Source organism: Ictidomys tridecemlineatus, chromosome 9, assembly GCF_052094955.1.
Source record: "Ictidomys tridecemlineatus isolate mIctTri1 chromosome 9, mIctTri1.hap1, whole genome shotgun sequence".
Classification (NCBI taxonomy): domain Eukaryota; kingdom Metazoa; phylum Chordata; class Mammalia; order Rodentia; family Sciuridae; genus Ictidomys; species Ictidomys tridecemlineatus.
This window is the reverse complement of record NC_135485.1, coordinates 100,157,691-100,172,282: the sequence shown is the minus strand read 5'-3', so window position 1 is coordinate 100,172,282 and position 14,592 is coordinate 100,157,691. Positions and strand designations below refer to the sequence as shown.

Here is a 14,592-nt window from a genome sequence, read left to right as displayed (position 1 = left end):
AAAACCAAGAATCAATAAATGGGATGGACTCAAACTAAAAAGTTTCTTCTCAGCCAAAGTAACAATCTATGAGGTGAATAGAGAGCCTACATCTTGGGAGCAAATTTTTACCCCTCACACATCAGACAGAGCACTAATCTCTTGGGTATATAAAGAACTCAAAAAGCTAAACACCAAAAACAAATAACCCAATCAATAAATGGGCCAAGGACATAAACAAACACTTCTCAGAAGAGGATATTCAATCAATCAACAAATATATGAAAAAAATGCTCACCATCACTAACAATTAGAGAAATGCAAATCAAAACTCCTCTAAGATACCATCTCATTCCAGTCAGAATGGTAGCTATTATGAAGACAAACAATAATAATAATAAAAAAAAGTGTTGGTGAGGATGTGGGGGAAAAAGGCACACTCATACATTGCTGGTGGGACTGCAAATTGGTGCGGCCAATATGGAAAGCAGTATAGAGATTCCTTGGAAAACTTGGAATGGAAACCATTTGACCCAGATATCCCCTCCTCAGTCTATACCTAAAGGACTTAAAAATAGCATATGATAGGGATGCAGCACATCAATGTTTATAGCAGCACAATTAATTCACAATAGCTAAACCGTGGAGCCAACCTAAATGCTCTTCAGTAGATGAATGGATTAAAAAATGTGGCATATATACACAATAGAATATTACTCAGTAATAAAAGAGAATAAAATCATGGCATTTGCAGGTACATGTATGGTGTTGGAGAATATAATGCTAAGTAAAGTTAGCCAATGCCAAAAAAACAAATGGCAAATGTCTTCTCAAGGACAGTTTCTTCAGTGTATGGTGTTGAGAAAACTGGACATCCACATGCAGAAGGATGAAACTAGATCCCTATCTTCCACCTATACAAAAATCAACTTATAATGGATCAAACACCTGCGCCTGGTACGGTGGCACACACTTGTAATCCCACCACCTCAGGAGGCTGAGACAGGAGGATCAGAAGTTCAAGGTTAGCCTCAGCAATTTAGCAAGGCCCTAAGCAAGTCCTTGAGAACCTGTCTCAAAATAAAAGGGCTGGAGATGTAGCTCAGTGGTAAAAGTGGCCCTCATTTAAATTTCCAGTACTGCGGGGGAGGGGGGTGTTAAAAAAAACTTGAAACCATAAAACCACTTTAAGAAAATTAAAGGATACAAGATATTGGGATAAAGACTTTTGGATAATTCCCCAAAACACAGGCTATAGAACCAAAAATAGACAAATGGGATTAAATAAACTAAAAAGTTTCTGTAAAAAACAAATAATCAATAGATTGAACAGACAACCTGAAGAATTGGAGGAAAAAAATTTCTAGCTATTCATCTGACTGAGATTAAAATCCAGATTAGAAATCTAAATCTGATTAAAAAAACATGAACAAAAGATCTATAAAGTTATTTCTCTAATGAAGACATACAGATGACCAACAGGTATTTGAAAAATGCTCAATATCACTAATCATCAGGGAAATGCAAATCAAAACTACAATGAGATATCATCTCACTCCAGTCATAATGGTTATTGTTAAAAAGGAAAAAAGTTAACAAGTGCTGTGAGGCTGCAGAGAAAGGGAGACTCATACACTGTTGGTGGGAATATAAATTAGAAGTTCCTCAAAAAACTAAAACTAGAACTGCCATATGATCCAAATCTTCCATTTTTGGGTGTATATCCAAAGGAAAGTAAAGCAACATACCAAAGAGATATCTGCACTCCCATTTTAACTGCAGCAATATTCACAATAGCAAATGTATGGAACCAATCAAGTGTCCATTAGTGTATAAAGTGATAAAGAAAATGTGGAATACTATTCATCTATAAAAAAGAACAAAAGCCTCTCCTTTGTGGTGAAAAGGATGGAACTGGAGGAAATTACGCTAAGTGAAATATTGTGGCACAGAAAGCCAAACACTGCATGTTCTCACTCTTATATGGAAGCTTAAAATGATGATCTCATTAAAGAGAGTAGAATAGTGATTACTAGATGCTAGAAAAAGGAGAAAGGAGGGGGAATAAAGGAGTTTGGATAATAGGTATTAAGATACTTTACATAGGAGGAATAAATTACTAGTATTCTGAAGTATAGTAGCATGACTATAGTTCTTATCAAACTATATATTTTATAAAGAACTAGAATAAAAGAGTTCTAAGGCTTCAGATACAAATAAATGATAAATATCTAAGGAGACAGAAATGGTTATTATCCTAACTCAATTCACTGCGCACTGTATAAATGTATTTGTTAGACTTATCCTATAAATATGTCCAATTCTTATTTCAATAAGAAACAAAATGAAATAGATCAACTACCTTAATACCTACATCTACAGTTACTATTAAGTGCTACCTTCTTATGTAGTCCATTTGAAAGGTCCAACATTTAAAGATATCTATAGTTTTATTTTGAGTAATAATGAACTAAAAAAAAATCAAAAGATTAAAATAAAACTCTAGGAACATTTATTTTACTATATTTGTTTCTTCTTCTGTCTCTTTGATCTTTGTTGTATGAACGTAGAAAGGGACTTTGTCTTAAAACATTTTTCTCTCAATTCTTGAGTTACTGTTGAGGACATGGTCTTTTAAAAATGTTTTTTTAGGTATTGGTGGACCTTTATTTTATTAACTTATTTATATGTGGTGCTGAGACTTGAACCCAGTGCCTCACACATGCTAGGCAAGTGCTTTATCACTGAGCCCCAACCTCACCTCTGAAGTCATGGTCTTTACAGCATTCTATAGTAGTATTTAGTTCTCAGTTAAGTGAATGGAAAATGGTATAATAGGGTTGGTGCAATAGACTTCTCTTAAAGGTATAAAAACAAAACAGTAAACAAATTTCAGGAGAGTTTAGTATATTGTTAACTATTTTGAAGATGATGGGTCATAAATGTTGAATACAACAATAAGTATAGAAGGGGAAAGGGATCCAGGCATTGAACTCAAGGAGTCACTTCACTACACATCCTGATGAGACTGATCCAGCTATTCCACTGGGGATAGGTGGAGGAGATAAAATGAATGTAACTGAACAAGAAAATTTAAAGAAGGTGAAGTGATGTTCAGAGAGGGAGATCAATTAGTGAGTATTAATAAGGTATTTCAGATAAAAAGAGAGTTCAGCAGGCCTTTCTTGTATTGAAAAGAAATATTTATATATATATATATATATATATATATATATATATATATATATATATATATGTCTTGAAAAAGCAGCAGGGTGGGGGGGACTGGGGTTGTGGTTCAGTGGTAGAGCGCTTGCCTAGCATGTGTGATGCTCTGGGTTCGATTGCCAGCACCAAATATAATTAAATAAAACAAAGGTCCATTGACAACTAAAAAAAAAAAAAAAAGGCTATGTTGTATGAGTTAACATTTTTTAAAAAAGCAGCAGGGTGTCACCCTTCTAGGACAGACAGTGACCCACCTACTATTATGTAAGAGGACTATAGGGGAAACAATATCATTAAAGAAAGGACTTGGTTTTAGATAGTGTATAAAATTAGAGTGAAGTCTTTGAAAACAGGTTGTTCACTTTATTTTTCAATCTTTTTTCTCACTCTGTTATCAATCATCAAATTCACTAATTCTTTCTTCGTTTATTTCCCTTCTGCCATCGAATCCCTTTGGTGCTAAGGACTTAACTTAAGGCCTTGTACATGCTAGGCAAACACTTTACCATGAAGACACATTCCTAGCCTTTGGAGGAGACTTTGGATTTGTACATTTCAGCCATGTTGGAATTTAAGACTCTGGGGACTCTTGGAGATGGATTAAATATATTTTGTATTGTGAGATGAACATGCATCTTTGGGGGCCAGTAGAATCTATAATTTGCATCTGAAATGTCCCCTTGGTTAGTCAGCTTTCTGTCGTTGTGACCAAAATATCAACAAGAACAATTTAAGGGGCTGGGGTTGTGTCCCAGAGACAGAACACTTGCATATCATGCTTGAGGCACTAGGTTAGCACAACATAAAAATAAAATAAAGATATTGTGTCCACCTGTAACACAACAACAACAACAACAAAAACCGAACAATTTAAGAAGGAAAAAATTTATTCTGGCTCATGATTCTATTAGTTTAATCTATGGTTAGCTGAGTCCATTATTCTAGGTTCAAAGTGAGAAAGAACATTGTGGCAGAAAGGTATAGGAGAGGAGTGCTGCTCCATCAATGGCAGCCAGGAAACAAGAGAGAAGGAAGAGGGAAAGGGACCACAGGGAAGGTTCACCCTTCCAGGACAGACAGTGACCTACCTCCTTCAGCCACACCCCACCTGCCTACAGTTATCTCCAATCTATTAAAACTAGGACTGATTAGGTTATAGCTCTCACAAATTATTTCACCGCTGAACATTCGTGCATTAACACAGGAGTTTGGGGGGATAGCTCATATCTATACCATAACATCTCCCGAAGGCCCATGTATTGAAGGCTTGGTTCCCAGCCAACAACACTATGGGGAAGTAGTATAACATTTTAAAAGGTGTAGTGTGCACAGTGGTAGGTCTGGGAAGTTGCTGGGAACGTGCCCTCAGAGAGGGTTGTGGGACACCAGTCTCTTTACTCTCTCTTGCTTGTGGTCACAAGGTAAGGGTTTCCTTTTCCATTTGCTTCCCACCCCATGATATATTGCCTTGCCACAGGCCCAAAAGCAACAAGCCAGACTATGGACTGAAACCTCCAAAAATGTGGGCCAAAAATAAAACTTTCTTCCTCATAATAGAGGAAGGGAATGGGGGAAGAGAGGGAAGGAGGGAGGGAGGGAGGGAGAAAGAGAGCATATTGATTGATTTCTAAACCAAGGATACGTTTTTCGAGTACATTAAGAAAAAGGAAGCAAATTATAAAATGAAGAGCCTTAAAAATTATGCTACAAAGACAAAGAATCAATAGGATACCTTAGAAAAAGGTCTGCCTCTATAGAACAAAAGCCTAAGGAGTGAAAAAATTTGAGGAACTAGGAGTTTGACTAGGTTATATTTTGCACATAGAGTTAAATGATGAAGATAAGGGAGACAAATCAAATATCTGAGTAATGTAAGGATCAGAAGCAGGGGAGGCAGGAGGTATGGGCCTCAGTTCTTTCCCTGTTGTCCTTTTCTCTCTTTGTAAATACTGTACCTGTCCTCTTTCTTCTTTGCTCTAGGTTTCTCCTTGGGTTTTTCTCTTCCCCTGGAAATCTATCTTATTTGAACAATTTTTATAACAGTTATTTCCTTAATATAAAAATTTTTTAAAAGTTTAGATTAACTGAATTCATAAAGTTTAGATCAACTGAATTCATGAATTTTAAAAACATTGCCGACAGATCCATGTAACTACTTGAAAATTTTGGATGTAAACAGAAGCCTACCTGTATAATTCAAAAGTAGCTGTGGTAATTCAGGTGTCTAAGGATTACAATGACTGCATCTTGTTAGGAGTCTTCTCATTATATGTCTGGATAGCTGGCCAAATGGAAAGGAGGGCTTTGAAATTAGAAGTACACTAGTTGTATGATCTTGGATAAATTACAATCTCTTGTTACCTTTTTATTTTCTCCATGGTGCTGGGGATAGAAGCTAGGGCTTTATTAATGCTAGGCAAGTGCTCTAGCATTGAGCTAAATCCCTAGCCCTCTGGTCATATTATAATGGATATAGTACCACCTACTTTTAATCTTCATGCTCACAGCTAAGGAAAGCAGCATCAAATTTGGAAATACTCAACCAAATATGAATTTATTGGATAAAGTTTACTGTGAATCATGGCATGCTTCCTGTATACCAACAAAAATAAGACTTTATACTTGTTATATCTAGTATCTTACATTTATGATAATTATATGATTATCATAAATGTAAAATACTGAAATTATGATAATTTCAGTGTCTTGCTTTAGTTTTTGCTATATTTTTTTCTTTTTTTTTCTTTTTTATTTTTTTTATTGGTTGTTCACAACATTACAAAGCTCTTGACATATCATATTTCATACATTAGATTGAAGTGGGTTATGAACTCCCAATTATACCCCAAATGCAGATTGCAGAATCACGTCAGTTACACATCCACAATTTTACATAATGCCCAATTAGTAATTGTTGTATTCTGCTACCTTTCCTATCCCAAAATCCATTAGAAATGAGGCACAGTAGAAACACACACAGACATATATGCGTACCTGGCTCTCATAGGGATTAAGTGAGGTGTTTGTACAATTTATAGCAAAAGTTATGTTGTTCAACATTTTTCTAAGTATGTATTGTTATTATCACATTGCTAGGCTTTGCTTTTAAAATAGTGGGAAATTTTGATGGATTTAGAGGTTCTGTTTTCACCTTGTTTAATTAGAATTATGTGAAATCTGTTTGATTACACATACTATCGGATACAGTATGATATTATAAAAAGAACTGGGCAATATAAACTTTACACTTGCTATACGACATTAAGTAAATTTCTTGCTACTTCACCTCTTTGCACCTAATTCCAAACCTATAAAATGTAGTGGAGAGGGAAGATCATAGACCATCTAAGGACTCTATCAGTTTTAAATGATTCCATTACCTGATTGATCTACTAAGAAATAAGGCAAAAGAATACCTGTATATGTTGCTCAGAAACCTCACTTCTTCAATAAGTACCACACATGTATACATTACTTAGTATAAGAAACTTACTAGTTATCTTTTTGAAGTAATATTACGAAACTGACATCTGGTGTCTATACCACTAGACTACGCCACTGATCATTCAGCAAAAATTCATTGCCAACTCTTAGTCGTCTAAGTATTGATGATTCTTGGGCACCACCAAAGTTCTTTTTCCTGAAGAATCATTCCTGGTTGAATGCATATCTTTATTTAGCTCATATTCAAAATAAAAATCTTTTACACCCCTATCACAAATATACATGATTCAATTTGTGGTTTAGCTAAATACTTTAAAGGTGTTCCTTTTCTCTCCCCTACTTCAGTCAGCATGGCAGCTGTTATGAAGACAAACAACAATAAGTGTTAGTGAGGATGTGGAGAAAAAGGTACACTCATACATTTCTGGTGGGACTGCAAATTGGTGCAGCCAATATGGAAAGCAGTATGGAGATTCCTTGAAAATTTGGGAAAGGAACCACCATTTGACCCAGCTATCCCTCTCCTCGGTTTACACCCAAAGGACTTAAAATCAGCATACTATAGGGACACAGCCACATCAATGTTTACAGCAGCACAATTCACAATAGCTAAACTGTGAAGCCAACCTAGATGCCCTTCAGTAGATGAATGGATAAAAAAAATGTGGCATATATACACAATGGAATTTTACTCAGAAATAAAAGAGAATAAAATCATGGCATTTGCAGGTAAATGGATGGCGTTGGAGAAGATAATGCTAAGTGAGGTTAGCCAATCCAAAAAAAACAAATGCCAAATGTTTTCTCTGACATAAGGAGGCTGATTCATAGTGGGGTAGGGAGGGGGAGCATGGGAGGAATAGATGAACTCTAGATAGGGCAGAGGGATGGGAGGGTAAGGGAGGGGGCAGGGGGTTAGCAAGCATGGTGGAATATGATAGACATTATTATCCAAAGTATATGTATGAAGATATGAATTGGTTATATTTCTGGTTATATATAACCAGAGATATGAAAAAAAGAAATGCCAATTGAATTTCCTACTAGCATTAATAATTGGATACATATATGAAAAATTATGCTTTATATTTGTAATATGAATTGTAATGTATTCTGCTCTCATTAGAATGAAAAATTAAAAAATAATTGGATACATAAGAATTTAAATTTCCTTCAAAAATAATAATGCATACAGAATTCAGTATCAATTATCATCAGTGAGATTTCTATATTTTGATTTGTTCTCTACATCTTTCCACTACATTTCTTCTTTGTGAATGTTATTCTTTGCTTGAGAGTCATTCCAAATAAAACTCTCTACAATGTACATCACAAAACTGGATGTCATCTTCCCCTTTTGAATTCACACCTAATTTTGTCACTTGTTCTTTACTGGCTTCTTTTTTCTATTCATCCCTTAAATATGGGGTTCCCCAGAATTCTAGGAATGACTATTATGCTGATGAGTTTACCCAGAGAAGCTTTCTTAAGATTCCAACTATATATCCTTATTTTTTTTTGGAGTGTGAATGTTTAATTTCTTTATTCCATGTTTTATTGGTATTTTATAATTCTACATAATGGTAGAATTTGTTGCTGCATATTCACACATGCACATAATATAACAATGTAATTTGGTCATTATTTCCTGTTTCCCTTCCCTGGGTCCTCTTTCTCTACTTTGATTCCCTTTCAATGTTCATGAGGAGCTCCCCTGCTCTTTTTCCTCTCTAGCTTCTACCTATGAGAGAAAAAAAATCTGACCCTTGAGTTTGGCTTATTTTGTGTAACATAATGTCCTTAAGTTCCACCCATTTTTGTACAAATGACATAATTTCATTCTTTATGGCTGAATAAAACTCCATTTTGTATACATAACACATTTTCTTAATCCATTTACTAATTGATGTACAACTATACTGGTTCCATAATTTGGCTAATGTGAATTGTGCTGCTAGAAACATAAATATGCATGTATTGCTGTAGTGATGACTTTAACTCTTTAGGACAAATACTGAAGCCTGGTACAGCAGGATCATGTGGTAGTTTCCTTCCTTCTAACTAGTAATATTTAAATATTTATTGAACACCTCTAGTTTTCTTATAAGTATCTTGAGCGTAGTAAGTAAATAGCTAAACTTAAGATCTTTCCCCACCAAATCTCTATCTTCTTCAGGAAATTGTCTATCTTAGAGAAAAAAAAGCCACCATCTACGTAGTTGCTCAACTTGAAAACTAAGAAGTCATTCTTTCTTTCCTATTCTTCTCTGCTAACATCCAGTAAATAACTATATCATGTTAATACAAGCTCCTAAATATTTTAAATTTTATACATTCCTCTGCAGATAAATTGCCAATATTCCAGTCCAGGCCATAATCATTTTTTTTTCTTAAACACTATAACGGCCTTCCAACTGTTCTCTCACCTCTAATATTGTCCCTTCTCAATGCAATTTCCACAATACAGAATAATCTCCTTAAATGTTTGATAATAGCAACCCTCTGTTTAATATTCATCAGTTGTTTCCCTTAGAAGAAAAACATTAAATTCCTTAAACTCACCTTTTAATACCTTTGAGTGAGGCTCTAACCTTGTTCCTACCTACTTTCTCATTATTCACTTGATACTTTAGTCATATTAAATTTCAGTTCTTCAAATTTGTCACATCTCACATCTTAAAAATTTTACACATCTGTATGTTGTCTTCTGATCCCAACACTCCTGACTGTTTGCCCAGCTAACTCGTCACTGGTTAAGTCATTTCTTCCAGAAACCCTCACTTTCTTCAATATGCCTCTTTTTTCGTAGTATCCACTCCACTATAACTGCTTGCTTAACTATCATCATTGTTTTAACTGATATTCACTGAAAGCCTATTATTTAATACATACACTACAGGTATTTTAGAAGCACATCTGGAATATGTGAAAGGCCCAATAAATGCTTCTTAGTGACAATTGTTCTTATCTATTTCCCTCTTAAATTAAATCAGAGCTGATTTCATCATCATTTCTGGGTTCTTTGAATTTCCTAACACACAGTAGATGGTCGATAAATATTTAATCTCATTTTAAAATATATTTTTAAATAATTTAAAACATATATTTTTTTAATGCTAAGGATCAAACCCAGGGCCTTGGACATGCTAGGTAAGTGTTCTACCACTTAAACTATATTCCCAACCATAACTGTTGAATTTTAAAAACACATTTTTTTACATTGTAAGTGACCCCTAAGCAACAGAGTTACTTTCTACACAGCAGAATTTTTCTTTAATATCACTTTTGATATAATGGAGGATTAAAAGCAAAGAGGCAAACTACTACAGTGAAAAATATGGGATTCATTCAGGACACGGTGGTTAATAATTTTGCCACTCTCTAGGTATGTGTCCTTCATCAAGCCCCTCTCTGAATCTCAATTTCCTTATCTGAAAAAAGCAGTTAAAAATTAGATGATAATAAAGGCCTAGCAGAAAATGTAAAGGGTTATTCAAAATGCTATCATTATTATTGCTATTAAAGTCAATGTACAATCCTATTACTGGTCATCCTAACTGAATAAGGCAACAGAATTTCTAGATTTTTTTCACCTTTCCTCTCTCCTATATCATTGTTTTTTTTTTTTTTGTACCATGGGATTGAACCAAGGAGCATTTAACCACTGAGTCACATCCCTAGACTTTTGTGCTTTAATAAATACATATTAATAAAAATAGTTTAAAAACACAAAAAGCAAAAATTTTCATAAGTACATATTGAAGTATTAAAGGGATAAGACAAAAGAACCAGCCTATAAAAGTCTAGAATTTGGATGAATCTACCAATTAAAAAACATCAGGTTATAAACACACACACATACACACATATAATGTCGACTGGTAGGGTAGGTGGCACAAAAGAACAATACTGAATCAGTAAAATAATATCCCATTAAGCTGGGAAGTCAGGATATTAGCATTCAAAGACTATTTTAGCTACTAACTTAATACTAGTACCCAGGGTGTCTATCTGTCTGATACTGCAGTCTTTCAGTTCTTTGACCTTCCCTAGCTCCTATAATCTTTTCTTCCCCCTATCTCAGGCCACAGATGTAAAAATTAGCACTCAATTTTGACCACCATGTTACTATGCCTCTCTACTGTGACTGCTTTCCATTCTCAAACATGACTATTTCATACCCTCCCTTTTCCCCTTATACCTACTACTACCCTCAAACCCTCACCCTTATCTTGTCTCATACCTTATACTTCATTTAAAAAAATACTTATTTTTTAGTTTTAGGTGGACACAATATCTTTATTTTAAAGTGGTGCTGAGGATCGAACCCAGTGCCTCACGCATGCCAGGCAAGCAAACTACAACTTGAGCCATATCCCCAGCCCAATACTTCATTTAAAAAAAAAGTCACTATCAAGCAAAACTTTCCCATGTTCTGACCCTGAATCTATCCAACATTCACTGCCTTTCTTTGTATTACTAGAAATTATATGTTCATGTTTGTATCTGAAGAAAATACTTTAATATATTCCCTGTACGGTATCCCCTCATTTTCTCAAAGACACACACCTAAAGTATATACATTCTCTCACACCATTCATCCCTCCACCCCACCATTTATTGGATCATTCCTATTATAAAAAAATAAGCTTTTGTATCCCCATCTTTAATAACCCATCTCTGACCCCCCATACTCTTCTATTCTCTCCACTTGTCAGCTCTCCAATGTAAATTATCTTGAGATGTCTACAGTGCCAAGTCCATTTCATCACACTAAATTTTATGTTCACTGTACTATCAAAGCATATCTATGATATGTTGCCAAAATTTAACATGAAGATCTCTTTATTTTACTCAATCTCTCAGCATGATTCAATGCCATTGACCATGTTTTATTGTTTTGGATTTTATGACACCACACTCTTAGTTTTCTTCCTCTTTTACTGGATATTCTTCCATCTGCATTTTCATCTCCTAATCACTGAAATGTTCCCTGGTTTTAGGTAGTTTTTCAACATGCTAGTGACTTCTTTCAATCTCTGCTCTCTTGCCCTCTTCACAGGAACTCAAGATTTAAAACTTACCTTAGATTTCTAATAATGATGTAAAAATTAAAGCAAGCAAAATAAAATACCTCCCCTCCCTTTTCTTCCCTAGTCTTTTTCATTTGGTAAGTAGCACAACCATCTACTCAAGCTCAAGACAAAAATTGTACAAGCTAGGAGTGACTATTTCCTCACCCCTGTTTTCAAAATATCACAAAATCTGTACACTCTGTCTACAAAACATCCATTCTCTTTTCAACCACTTTATCCCAAACTTCTTTCATTGCTTCTTGGATATCTAATTATCTCGTGTTACAAATCTCACTCCCCATCCCCTATGATCTGTTCACTGCAAAACAAATCTTTTAACAATGTAAATCAGATTATATCACTCCCACAATACTCACTACCAATTTCTCATCACGCTAAATAACTTCCAAACTTATTCCATGAGTAAATAGTCTATTCAAACCCCTACATGATTTGGTCCCTACCTATCTCTCCAAGTTTACTTTGTACCACTTTCTCTACATTCCAGTTACAGCCAATTTTTATCATATTCTTCTAAGAAGCTAAGTTCATTCCTATTTTAGGCCTATACCTGTAATGCTCTGATTCTTAATATTTTCATTAGTGGCTTTTATATTTTATATATATAATATATATTTAATATACACAAATATATATTATATAATATATATTTAATATACACAAATATATATTATATAATATATATTTAATATACATAAATATATATTAATGTATATATGCATAAATTTATATATATAAATATTATATATATATATATATATATATATATAATCTCACTGAGGTTTCAGCACAAATGCCACCTCTTCAGAGAGGACTTCCCTAAGCAAGCAATCTAAAGCAAGTCTTCCCTTAGTCTCACTTCACACTATTTTACTTCTTCACTGCACCTACCATTATCTAAAAGTCCTTGTTTATATATTGTTTACCATTTATTTTTTTCTTTACTAGAATTTACGAGCCATGAGAACATGGATCGTGCTGTTCTTTCTTAATATTTTATTCACAATATTTAAAATAATACCTGGAAAAGTAGGAGAGTCTCCAAAAGTGTTTGATAAATGCTTGTGCCTAAGCATGTTGGCTTCTCTATTTGACACCCATTTGTAGACTTACTAGTGTCTGACTTAGTCCAGAATACAACAGTGGATAAATAATGGCTCCTTGGGAAGCCTAATCATTAATTCCATTAATAAATATTTACTGACTATGTATTCCATTATGTTCCAGGTACTTTTCAACCTTAGTGTTTAGTTCCCTTCCCAGCAAAATGGGATTTTATTAACTACCTATCTTAAGGAAACGTATAAACAGGGTGATTGTGAAAGTAAAAGGAGAGCTATATGTATGGTACTTTATCTATTACTCTTATGCACCTGCCTCTTTCCTTTGTCTGGTAACAGAAACTTATGACAAAAGTCAACTAAAAAGTAGCATTATAAATTTTGGTATTCACAGAAGGTAATAAATATGAACATCTTTTTCGTAGACACACAGCAATGAAATGTTTGGGGAGTGAATCCTCTATATGTGATAGTGAGGCATAACTTTTTGTATTTCTCTCGCCCCAAAACAATTCTATTTAAAATTATGAAAAATCAGGGGTTGTGCCACGTAGCTTCCCTAGATGCCGGCCTAGCCAATCGCCACTCCCCACAGCCCAATCTCATCTTTCTTAGGCTCTGTCCGGGCCTGGTGTGATCTTGCATAACTGTGATAAAACTTCTGAATGATGTGCCTGACACCATTTGTGTGCAACTACTGTTCTTTATCCTTCAAAAGCACTGATTTTCAGTGCTGGTCCACTGTGACAAAGCCAAGAACAGCAGGGTTGGGACATTCTCAGGATCAGCAACAAATGCTGAACCCTTCTCCACATCTCTGATCACTGGAGCATGGAAGGTTCGTTTGCAAACATTCACCATTTGTAATAGTCTACACTTAATAAAAAAAAGTTTTGCAGTCAAATTTGAGTAAAAAGCCTTTCTTGTAAGTACTTGGAAGAGGAGAAAAAGAAAACAGAGGAAGGGCCAGAAAAGGGACATGTGCGTTGAGTCAGGGAAAGGCCTGGAAAGGTGTATTTCCCCAGCCGTCTGGAGCCCATACGTGCTTCTTAGACTGAGGGGAAATCTGTTCTTTGGGGCTACGGAAAGGGAAATATCGGTGGGAGAGAGCCTGGAAAGGGAGAATCCAGAAGAATGGGCGTACCTACAACTTCTTTGGCAACCCTCGCCGGCCCAGGCGCCCAGCAACGGTTGTGCAGTCCACGCGCCTCACGCTGTGGGGCGGGGTCGGAGGCGGGGCCGACGGCGGTCGGAGGCGGGGCCGGCGGCGGTCGGGGGCGGGGCCGGCGGCGGTCGGGGGCGGGGCCAGAAAATACAGGGCGGGGCTGGCGGCAGCACATTCCAGTGACATCCCAGCTATCTTGATTCCTCCGGGTGCCCTGTGAGTTTATTGGACCCTTTTCTTTAGATGACTTCTGAATATTGACTTATCGAGTTTTAAAAGTCCAGAAACAAAGTTGACACTATTGGGCATTTTAGCCAGGAAGCAGTGCCTAGGATTGCAGGGGCCGAAAGTATACCTTGTCAAAATTCTGATTGGGTTTTCCCTGACCTGAAATTAGCTTAAGTATGCCAAAGAGTAAGACAACATAGTCTCCGGAGTTAGTGCTACCTGGGTTCAAAGTTCGGTTCGGTCACTTTCTACCTGTGGGATCTAGACGAAGACATTATTATCTTCCTGACCTTGTTTTCTCATCTGTAAAGGATGTTGTGGTGTTGGTTTGAGTATAAATGAGAGAAGGCAAGTGTCTGAGACAGGGTTTGGTAAGAAGAAAACAATGTAC

General features: G+C 35.6%; 1 protein-coding gene across 1 annotated transcript in view; it reads right to left on the bottom strand.

The window, feature by feature from the left end:
- The window catches only part of Slc9b1 (solute carrier family 9 member B1), an 86,969-nt gene extending 81,436 nt beyond the window's left edge, over positions 1–5,533 (bottom strand). Inside the window, exon 1 of the mRNA XM_078021868.1 lies at positions 5,395–5,533. The gene's annotated coding sequence lies outside the window, so the exon portion shown is untranslated. The remainder of the gene's footprint in view (positions 1–5,394) is intronic.
- Between the last annotated feature and the right edge of the window lie 9,059 nt (positions 5,534–14,592).